The sequence below is a fragment of the Rhipicephalus sanguineus genome, chromosome 7 (genome assembly GCF_013339695.2).
Source record: "Rhipicephalus sanguineus isolate Rsan-2018 chromosome 7, BIME_Rsan_1.4, whole genome shotgun sequence".
Taxonomy (NCBI): Eukaryota; Metazoa; Arthropoda; class Arachnida; order Ixodida; family Ixodidae; genus Rhipicephalus; species Rhipicephalus sanguineus.
The window spans coordinates 138,308,888-138,318,637 of record NC_051182.1 but is presented as its reverse complement, the minus strand read 5'-3'; positions in this window follow the sequence as shown (position 1 = coordinate 138,318,637).

The following is a 9,750-nucleotide window of genomic DNA, read 5'->3' as shown; positions in this document are numbered from 1 at the left end:
ATGTATCTTGCGCTTAGGCCTCACTCGGACACAGACTCGCCAAAATTTTCCTCAGCCAGACTCACTCGGACTCGTATTCACTAAAATATTTCTCAACTGGGCTCACTCAGACTCGAACTCGCCTAATTATCACTCACTCGGACTCGCTCAGACTCGCGGCTCGATCTGAGTCCGAACGAGTCTGAGTGAGTCGACACATATGAGTTTGTTAGCCTAGAATTAGCATTATTTACCACGGTGTCAATGCTCTTTAACAAAATATCTCACTAAATCGGTGCTCTTCTTGGCGCCTTTTGATATTGTACCTTCCAATGCGAGTTTATCAGTGGTTGCAATCCAGTAAGGACATTTGTATTGAACGGAATGGCTCACGCAAGAACTTTCCGTGGAAGAGTTTGCGGGGGGGGGGGGGGGAGTCAAGGCACCCCCCCCCCCCCATTCATGCCTCTGATCAATAACTATTGAGACGACATAGGAATACTATTGCTTTGGAATATTTGTGAGTAGACGTGAGTATAAACGTGAGCCCAGATAAGGCTGAGAGTAATGCTGAAGATGAGTAAATAGGACCGTAGGTCCGCAGAGATAAGTGGAGCTCACTCAGACTCACTCAAGAAATGTATCTTGCGCTTAAGGCTCACTCGGGCTCATCAAAATTTCCCTGAACCGGACTCACTCAGACTCACACTCACCAAATTTTTTTCAACCCGACTCGCTCAGACTCATGGCTCGATCTGAGTCCGAGTGAGTCGACTCATGAGTGAGTTTGCCGACCTATGGTGCAGGATGAAGTGGACACGAATGATGCGTGTGCGTTGCATTATGCTGTACCGCTTTTGTCATGCATCGCGAACTAAACGATTTGTGAAGTGCCGCCGTCGCGTATGCATAACATTCGATGGAGCGACGGAGATGCACGGGGGTACATTTGCGATATTTGTGCATTTTAAGAGCGATAACTCTACTCCCGTTACAAACCCAGACACTTTGTGCATATCCGTTTGACCTTGAAGGTCAGACGTCAATTCCCTCTTCGTACGTGCGTCGCCATAGCAACGGACATGCGCAATGTCGGTTTGTTCTTTCCCGCGCAATCCGGCTGGCGCGCGCGCTTTGAGACCTCACCTCTTGTCACGTGACTCTCGCCTGCCAATACGAAGAGAAATATGGACGGTGTGTCGCTGCTTGCCGCGCGTTGTAAGAACGAATGCAAAGAGAAACTTTATTTTTTAAATTGGCTGCCATCCTTTTAATATTATTTTAGAGTAATGGTAGTGATAATCGCTTTGCGGTCGCTACGGTAGACCGTGATTGGTTCCGCGACCCTGTTCCACTCATCGAGCATTGTATTGACGCTAGCTGTTCTTCTGGTGTCTTTAATCTTTAAGTGATAACCGACCAAGCACTCCGTACAGACAGTGGCGTAAATCCAGAAAAATGGCGGCCATTTTGTTTTTACAGAAGTGTTTTATTTTTATATCAAAATTAAAATATACTTTCAAATGAAATTTAAAAAAGAACGTTAGTTAAATTTCCTCTCTTTCTATCTTTGGAGCTCCTTTTCCCCAGTGTAGGATGGTATAGCGCAGTTTTTCTAGGCTGGTTAACATCCCTGCTTTTCTTCCCTCTACTGTTCCTTTCTTCCTTCCAGCGATTTCATTCGGTTTAAACCATGAAAGACAAATGCTAGCAATTCTTTTTTTGTGTGTGTGATAACGCATATAGCTACAGCTTTTTTTTTTCTTCCTTCTCCATTCCCCATCGTGTAAACCTCTTAGAAAAGGCCTCCCACGATTTTCCCCAGGAAACTTTATTGTAAAGCAGTTTTGTGTTCACCGGCAATTTTTATTAAAATCATAGTCTAGCATTCACAATTATGCTTCATTGCGAATGGCTCCCAACAAATCGTCGACGTAAATAAAGCATCGGGGATCCTTTATTATCCATTTCAAACTTCAGCGTAATAAACATTTGAGGCAGGTCTGAAGTAACCGTAGCATTCCAGAAAGCTCATGATGTACAGTACCTTATGAAACGACAAGCAGCTTTCTACTTCGTTTCTCTTTATTCGAAGGGTTTCAGATTCCAGAGTTAGTTTTACGGAAAGTGTGTTGTCCTTAATTAAAATTCAAATACGACGTTCAAGAAATTCAAATATGACGTCTGAAAGATAAATCTCAAGGGGGGACACTTGGAAGGGGTGTCCCCCCCCCCCCCAGCCCGAACATATGGAGGTCCGGACCCCCCTGAACCCCCCATGATTTGCACCACTGCGTACGGATGGTTAACCAGCGGAGCCGAAACGGGCCGTCCCGGTGTTTGTCACTGGGGTAATCCTGACTTCAACACTTGGTACAGATGGTTAACAGAAGCTGCAACGTGCGGCCCCTAATCGGTGTTCACCGCCCGTGTGTTCCTTTGTTAATCTTTTTCACATTGTGTATATATACATATTTCACATTGTGTATGTATGTCTGAAATAAACAAATTAATTGATTTATTGATAGTGGACCAGTGGGGGGACTATAGTTGGATTTGCCCAATTTCTGTGGTACTATGCGCGCTATAGGAGTTTTGTGTTTACGCAACGAAATTTTCCGACCAACGAGAGGCATACATCTTCGCTGTAATAAGGTTTGCTTGGTTAAAGCAGGTAGAACATTGTGACACCAGCGAACATCACCGGACAGTTGGCCGGTGCCAGCTACACGCTTGTAGATACGGTAGGCCAGTTGACCGGTCTTTGCGCGCTGGGTTTTCGTGTTACACTGACCCACACACTCTATCCCCCACCAACAAGCGCTGTTTTTACCGCGTAACCTATTATGACCTCACAACAGCAGCCGATTTCGGTGGCGATGTTGTCCGCCGCCGGTGTCCGGCACAGCTATCGAATGAGAAAAAAAAGAAGAAAAACAGGGTTCGAGCAGGAATCGAACTCAGGCACTTCTGCGGGGTAATCAAGTATTCTACCACAGTGCTTGAAACACTTTCGAAAAAACTCTATAGATGGCTTTCACCGACGCCACTTAAACAGTGACATATTTTTGTCACGTTAGTGTTTTCAGTACATCGCATGCTAGTTCCTTCGTTATTCATACACATAGGCCCAATAACGTTCTAGCGACATTGTTATCACACTGAAGCAGGTTAATAATCCGCCATGTTGGTCATCGATGACGTCACGTGCAAGCTACCAATACAGACGTCACGTTGGGCGAAGAATATGCGTTAGCAGATGTAATATTGCGGGGCAGAAGAGTGGAATCGCATCAGGCGTCATACCACTGCAAAATTAATTATGGCGTAGTGGACTTCGCTACTTCGCAAGATGATTTATGGCATAGTGGACACATATCGCAACTCTTCTTGCAGTAAGCCCCCTGAGAGTTTACAGCTAGCGGGCCACTCCTCCAACTTACGCCGCGACTGTTCTGCGTGTTTCGCGCTAACCTGGCGTGTTTTTTTTTTTCTGTTTTAAGCGAAGCGTGTAAACCTACATTTTAGCGTCATACGTAAAAAAAAAAAAAGAAAACGGCGTCTGCGAGCGCTAAGAAATGCGGCTCTCGATCGAAGATGCGCCGGTTTCAAATAATTGATGCTCTCTTGGTCGTCCGCTTGCCGGCGAACAGCCGTTTCTGATGTGGCGACGTGATCTTTTATCGAGGTCATTTCACGTCCACATTTCATTGTTGCCTGAATATGAACACATAACGGTCGTTGTTGCCTGTAGCAACTGAATTGTTGCGCTGCTAGGATGAATGCCCGATTCCCGGCATGGATGAAGGAAAAAAAGGAGGGAGCATTGCGCAATTGGATGGAAAGGGAGAAAGTTGCACGTCAGGCCTATACACGCGCTTGCCATTTTCCCCGACAGGGCAAGGACTCCTGAATCTTTAAGGCAGCACCGGACGCGCGACCAAGTTATAGTCGCAAAGCGACCGGTTGCAAATGGCCGCTTTGGCTCGGTTGCTCGCTGCTCGATTTTTCAGTCGCAAACCAATCGCAAACTTGCAGTTGCAAACCTCTAAACCTATCACATGCGCAGGAACAGGACGTCAGCTTATTTTGCGGGGTAATGGCAATGCGAGCCATATGCTAGCAGATGTGAATTCCGCATGGCGACGGGAATCAGTCGCGCGCTGGTGTGAACATCGGTCGCCTTGAGTCGCTTTTGGTTGCCGGTCGCAAACGGTCGCGCGACCGGTGCTAGTCGCAGGTGTGAACGAGTCCTTATGCCTCATCAAAGGCGACGATTGGCCGTCGGTGGCGTCGGCGGCGTGAACACGAGTGATGCCAAAACTCATCCCGTGGTGACGTCATACTGACTTCACAGATCACCAAAATTTGCGAAGTCATCATGAAGTCGCAACGTCACGCCATACTATGACGTCTTCACACGATATCGTCGCTTGGTCAAAGGTGGTCCAATACGGAGGGAATGCAAAACCAGGCGAGGTGCAGAAAGTCTGCAATGCCTCCGATCCTGAAGCTAGTTCAAAAACCACGTTAGTTGCAAAAAGCTTGGGGGGCGAAGGATCAATACATCGACAGAGAAGAAAAATAAGATGGATATCGCCTTCGAGTCGCCTCATAAAGGACCCTATGAGTTTATTTTTTTCTTCACATCTACCTCGCCAAAGAACATGGTACATACTAGGCTATAGACGTATGTACATGAGGTAGTGCACTTTATTAGCGTGCAGCAGTGCAGCGGCATTGTTGCCCCATATCAAGTCACTCCATTGGTCCACCAAATGTATCGCGCCGCTCTTGTGCGGCGACTCAAACGCCCCCCCTCCGGCCAGGTGTCGATCTTGCGGAAGTCTTCGAGCGACACGAAGTCTGGTTCAACCTTCATGCAGCCGGGCAGGTCATCCGGTCTGTAGAACGAGCCGCGCAGGTAGTCGTTCAGCTTGTACAGCAAGCGCAGCCGGCTGTACGGTCCGTACGGGCTGAGCGCCGGGCACTCGTAGTTCCAGTCGTCGTAGTCGATCGAGTACACCATCAGGCCGTACAGGAACGTCAGGTTAGACCGGGTGAAGCAGATCTGCGTTCGCGTTGTGCAACAGCGCATATACGTGGAACGTCAATGAAGGTGACCACATTCAGGAAAGCATACAGTATATATGTACTATCGCGATGGAAAGAAATGCGAGGAGCGGAAAGCGTGGCTTTCGGCCCAATCGAACTCTTACATGCCTTGACTGCTGCTAAGCGAATACGCGTGATTTCAGCCGGCATCACCGTAGCGCTAGAACCTTGCTCCGGCTAGAGTTACTGTGTATGCCTCCTTTAGGAATAAAGGTAACACATGCAGTAACTCTAGCTCTGACTGGTGTCAATGCACCGCATGCGCTTATCTGTCAGTCATGCCTGACAGCCGGAACACGCAGTGCGATAGCGCCAGCGAGAGCAAGATTCTAGCGCTAAGGTGACGCCGGCTGAAAGCACCGATTCGCCTAGCGACCAGTCAAGGCACTTAAAAGTTCGATTGGGCCGAAAGGCACGCTTTCCGCTGTTCGTGTTTCTTTCCAACGCGATAGTGCATCATTCGTCCATCAATCATTTTAATAGCAGTAGAATCACAGTATCTATAGTCGTGTACAACTTTAGAAGAACGCGGCATTTCCTCCTCAAAGGAGGATGCACACAAGCCTGCACCAATGGGCGCGCACTCCGGACTGACGTCATGAGCCGGACGGCCGGTGGCTCCGCCTTCAGAGAACATCGGCGCGTGCATGAGCAGGACTATTTCTTTAGTCGCAGAGGCAATCGGCTGCCGCGCTTCGGTCGTCTGGGCGGGGCCTCTCCGGACTTTTTAAGTTGTATCCGACTATAGACAAGCAAACGCGTCAATTGCATGTGAATATTTATTTTATGTGAATTGTGTGTGAAACTGTGTCACGAGAAGGATTTTTGGCTGACTGGACAAACTTTTCTATCTTTTACGGTGATAACGTTTAAGTTGCGTACATGTGCATGCACCTTTCGAAAAGAGGCCAAATAATGCAGCGCTTGTGTTTGTGAACTTGTCTATGTCTGCGTTTCAAGACTGCACTTTTTTTTTCGTCAGGTAACCGCACCGACTCGCAGAAATGTTTCCTTTCATAAAAGGTACAAATACAGACCGACTTTGCTTATACCTAAACGCCGGATACCGCGAAAATCGAGCTTTCAGCCATTGCGCGTCAGCGCTGTCGAACCACGACGCATTAGAAAGCGCATTTTTACGTTATTTACACAGTACTGAGGCCATCGTGTGGTCCAGGCAAGAGTGCATGCATTATTTCTCATGCACACTGGCAATATAAACAGAGAAAGCGCATGAAAATTGTACTTAAGTGACACATACACATATATACAGGGAGTTGTGCAACTGCCACATATACATACGGAGTACATACATTAGAATGAACAAAAATGCACTAGCTAGACACAGACATAAATATATATAACGCGTCCTGTACAAAGGGTTAGCGGTTAAAGACCGCATTTTAAAATATTTTGGCTGAGTGCCCGGATATCTCGTTTGAGGGCCCGGACGACCTCGTCTGTGTACCCGGATGCTTCGTTTGAGTGCCCGAATAACAGTGCTTCGCTTTTGGCTCAGTGTCACTTTAAGGTCGTGGACAACGGGAGCTAAAACTATTTCATGCTTAAAAATGCGTACGACAGATGCACAGGCGCCTGTGCGTATGAGTTTAACTGTACGTAATAAAAAACAGGACTTCAGGGCTGGGAAAAGCTTGGAAGAGAGAATTGCTGAAACATGTAATATCTCTGAAGGCAAAGTTTTGAGAGGAGGACTTGTCGCAGTGTTATATCTCCCACGAGTTTCCCTATTCAACGACTTCAGTTGTATGTGTCTTGTTTACTTCTGTGTCCACTTCGTGCTTTCTTTAATCGTTCTGGGTTATCAGCTTACCCGAACAGATCACGTCGGTGAATTCGACACGTAATTGTGTCCGGGCATTTATGCATATGCCCCTAACCACCCCCCCCTCCCCCCGCCTTGCTCAAGACGGTTAATTCAACATGTAGTTGTGTCCAGGCATTTATACACCCCTCCCCCCAACACCCCTCTTAAAGGGGTACTGACACAAAATTTCGCGGCCGAGATAGCCTGCTTGATCGATTCCCGTGTACGTGCGTTTACCATCTGCAAAATATCGACAGCGAATAAAGCTTGGGAGGTATTTTATATGAATTTTGAAGTTCGCGAGCACGATCCAGCATTATAGGCCGCACCTAGTGCATTGTCACCCTCGGAGGTGACCCGAGGTGACCCCCCTACTTCCCCTACGTAATCGTTGCAGCCGCTACAAGTTATGATGACGTCGTAGCCGCCATTTCTTTTTTGACGCGCTTCCCGACGAATCGCTCCTCGCCAGCGGGTCAAACCTGAAGTGATTCGCCTCGTCGAAAATTCCTTCCATACCCGCCGCAAGAAAATCGTCGCCATCAGACGACGATGAGCCCGACGACGACAGACCGCGCGGAAATGCGTCACTGTTCTGTGTGCTCACGTGACCGAGCGTTTCACTCGCTAGGTGATGATAGTTGCACCCGGCGGCTTGTCGTTTTTGGAGCTCTGTCAAACCAAAACTGAGGCTGTGTCGGTAATGAGGAGCTTGTAATTAATTATCTGTCGCGCGCTGCAGCAAACAATGTGCCGTGTTATGACTAACAGGCCCCCATCAACACATTGCAGCAAAAAAAAACGCGGGGCGAAAATTTTTGTGTCAGGACTCCTTTAACACACACCCCAGGATGATCCCCCAACCAAAAAAAAATTATTTCATACCAATCGCCCTTCCCCCCTAACATACAGGCACTTATCTGCCACCCCCCTCCCCCTTCTAAATCGAAATTCTGCGTAAACCCCTGGTTGTGTCGAAAGTGCTAGCGAATAACCACGAACACAATGCACGAGCGTATACGTGCACACAAATATACAGAGAAAAAAAAAAACATGACATGAGCTTGTCATATCACACCTCCCTTGTGTTTGCTGGTATACCTTGCATTCACCTCTGATGAAGCAACTTGACCAGCAAGCGACGTCTATGGGCTTGCTACGTAGCATGGATGTGCGACTCACTTTGCGAGTATTGTCCGGATGTGAGCGCTCGCATGCAATACATACCTTTGTCCTAGTGGTGTTTGCGTTGTCCCACACCACGACCAATTCCCGCTGCTTGTTGTACGTGATGCAGCCGTCCTCGGGTTCCTTGGGATTGCAGTCGATGTTTTGGAAGTACACCGGATCCCTGCATATCTGCGCCAACAAGCACGCGATTCATTATCACTCCAGAAAATGCAGGAAATATTAGGGGGTACTAAGCCCGTCATAATCGCTCCCTGAAAATGCAGGGAGTATTAAGGGAGCACTGAACCCGTCATCACTCCCGAAAAATGCAGAGAGTATTAAGGTAGCACTAACAGAATTTTTCGGATATTCATTTTCAGCATGCTAGAGGGGTACTGACACGAAATTTTGAAGCTGAGTTTCCTCTGACATACAAATCTCCTGTATGCATGAGACGGCTCCGAGCAAGTGTGAAGCTCCGTAAGTGCTGATATTTTATTTTAACATTAATCGGGTACTGACACAAAATTTCGCGGCTAAGATAGCCTGCGGGATCGATTCTCGTGAACATGTGTATATCATCTACCAAAGCTGAACAGCGATACAGCTTGGAACGTGATTTATATGAATTTTGAAGTTCGCGTGCCCGATCCAGCGCTATACGCCGCACCTCGCGGCATTGACATCATGCAAAGTGACCTGAAGGGGACTCGAAAACTTCCGCGACGTCACCACTGCGGCCGAGCTCCGAGATGCCCAACTAAATCATGACGTCACAGTCGCCATGGCACTTTTGCCGCGCTTGCGCCAGCAGGCGCACGCGTGGCGGCTGTTCGGCGGCTGCACGCGAGTCCGTGCCCGCGGCGAACGTGTGAAAGCCTCAAGAAAGTCTTTGCCACTAGGTGACGATGAAGGCAACGACATCGGGCTGCACATGCCGCGTGCGAAAGAGCATGCAGGCAGCGCGGAAGTACGTCACAGTTCTCTGTGCCGTTTCACACGCTGGATGGCGTTAGCTGCACACGGCGGCTTGTTCTCGTAGCTCTCCCAAACCTAAACTGAGACTTTTCTATAATAAACAGACTGTAATTAATTATCTTTTGCGCGCTAAAGCGAACGATGTGCCGTGTTATGACTAAGAGGCCTCCAGCAGCATACTGCAGGAAAAAAAAAAAAAACGCCACACCGATATTTTTTGTCAGTACCATAGTCTTGCGCATGGGGGGGGGGGGGGGCGCCCACTCCCTAGTCACCCGAGAGGGGGGGCGCGCTGGATGAACATTCCCCCCCCCCCCCCGATGAGGGAACTCTGCGCACGCCTACGGTGAGTACCCATCAATTTTCGCATGGGCACCTAGTGAAACCAACGCTAGCGTGACCGGCTACAGTGTCACTTCTGGTGACTTCACGGACCAGTATATGATGAGTTGTGATGATGTCACGTACCAAAACACACAAAATAGGTGCATCACCGAAGAAACATTCAAAATGACCGCTTGTGCATCACTAACGGAGCCACGCAGCGGAGGAGAGGCCGTGGAAATGTATCGATATCTTGCGCGAGCACGTGACGAGAAGCTCAACCTTCGTGAAATCAGGGTGCAGCAGGAACCGTAACTAGCTTTCAAAAAAATGTTGTAATTAATTTTTCAGAGTGC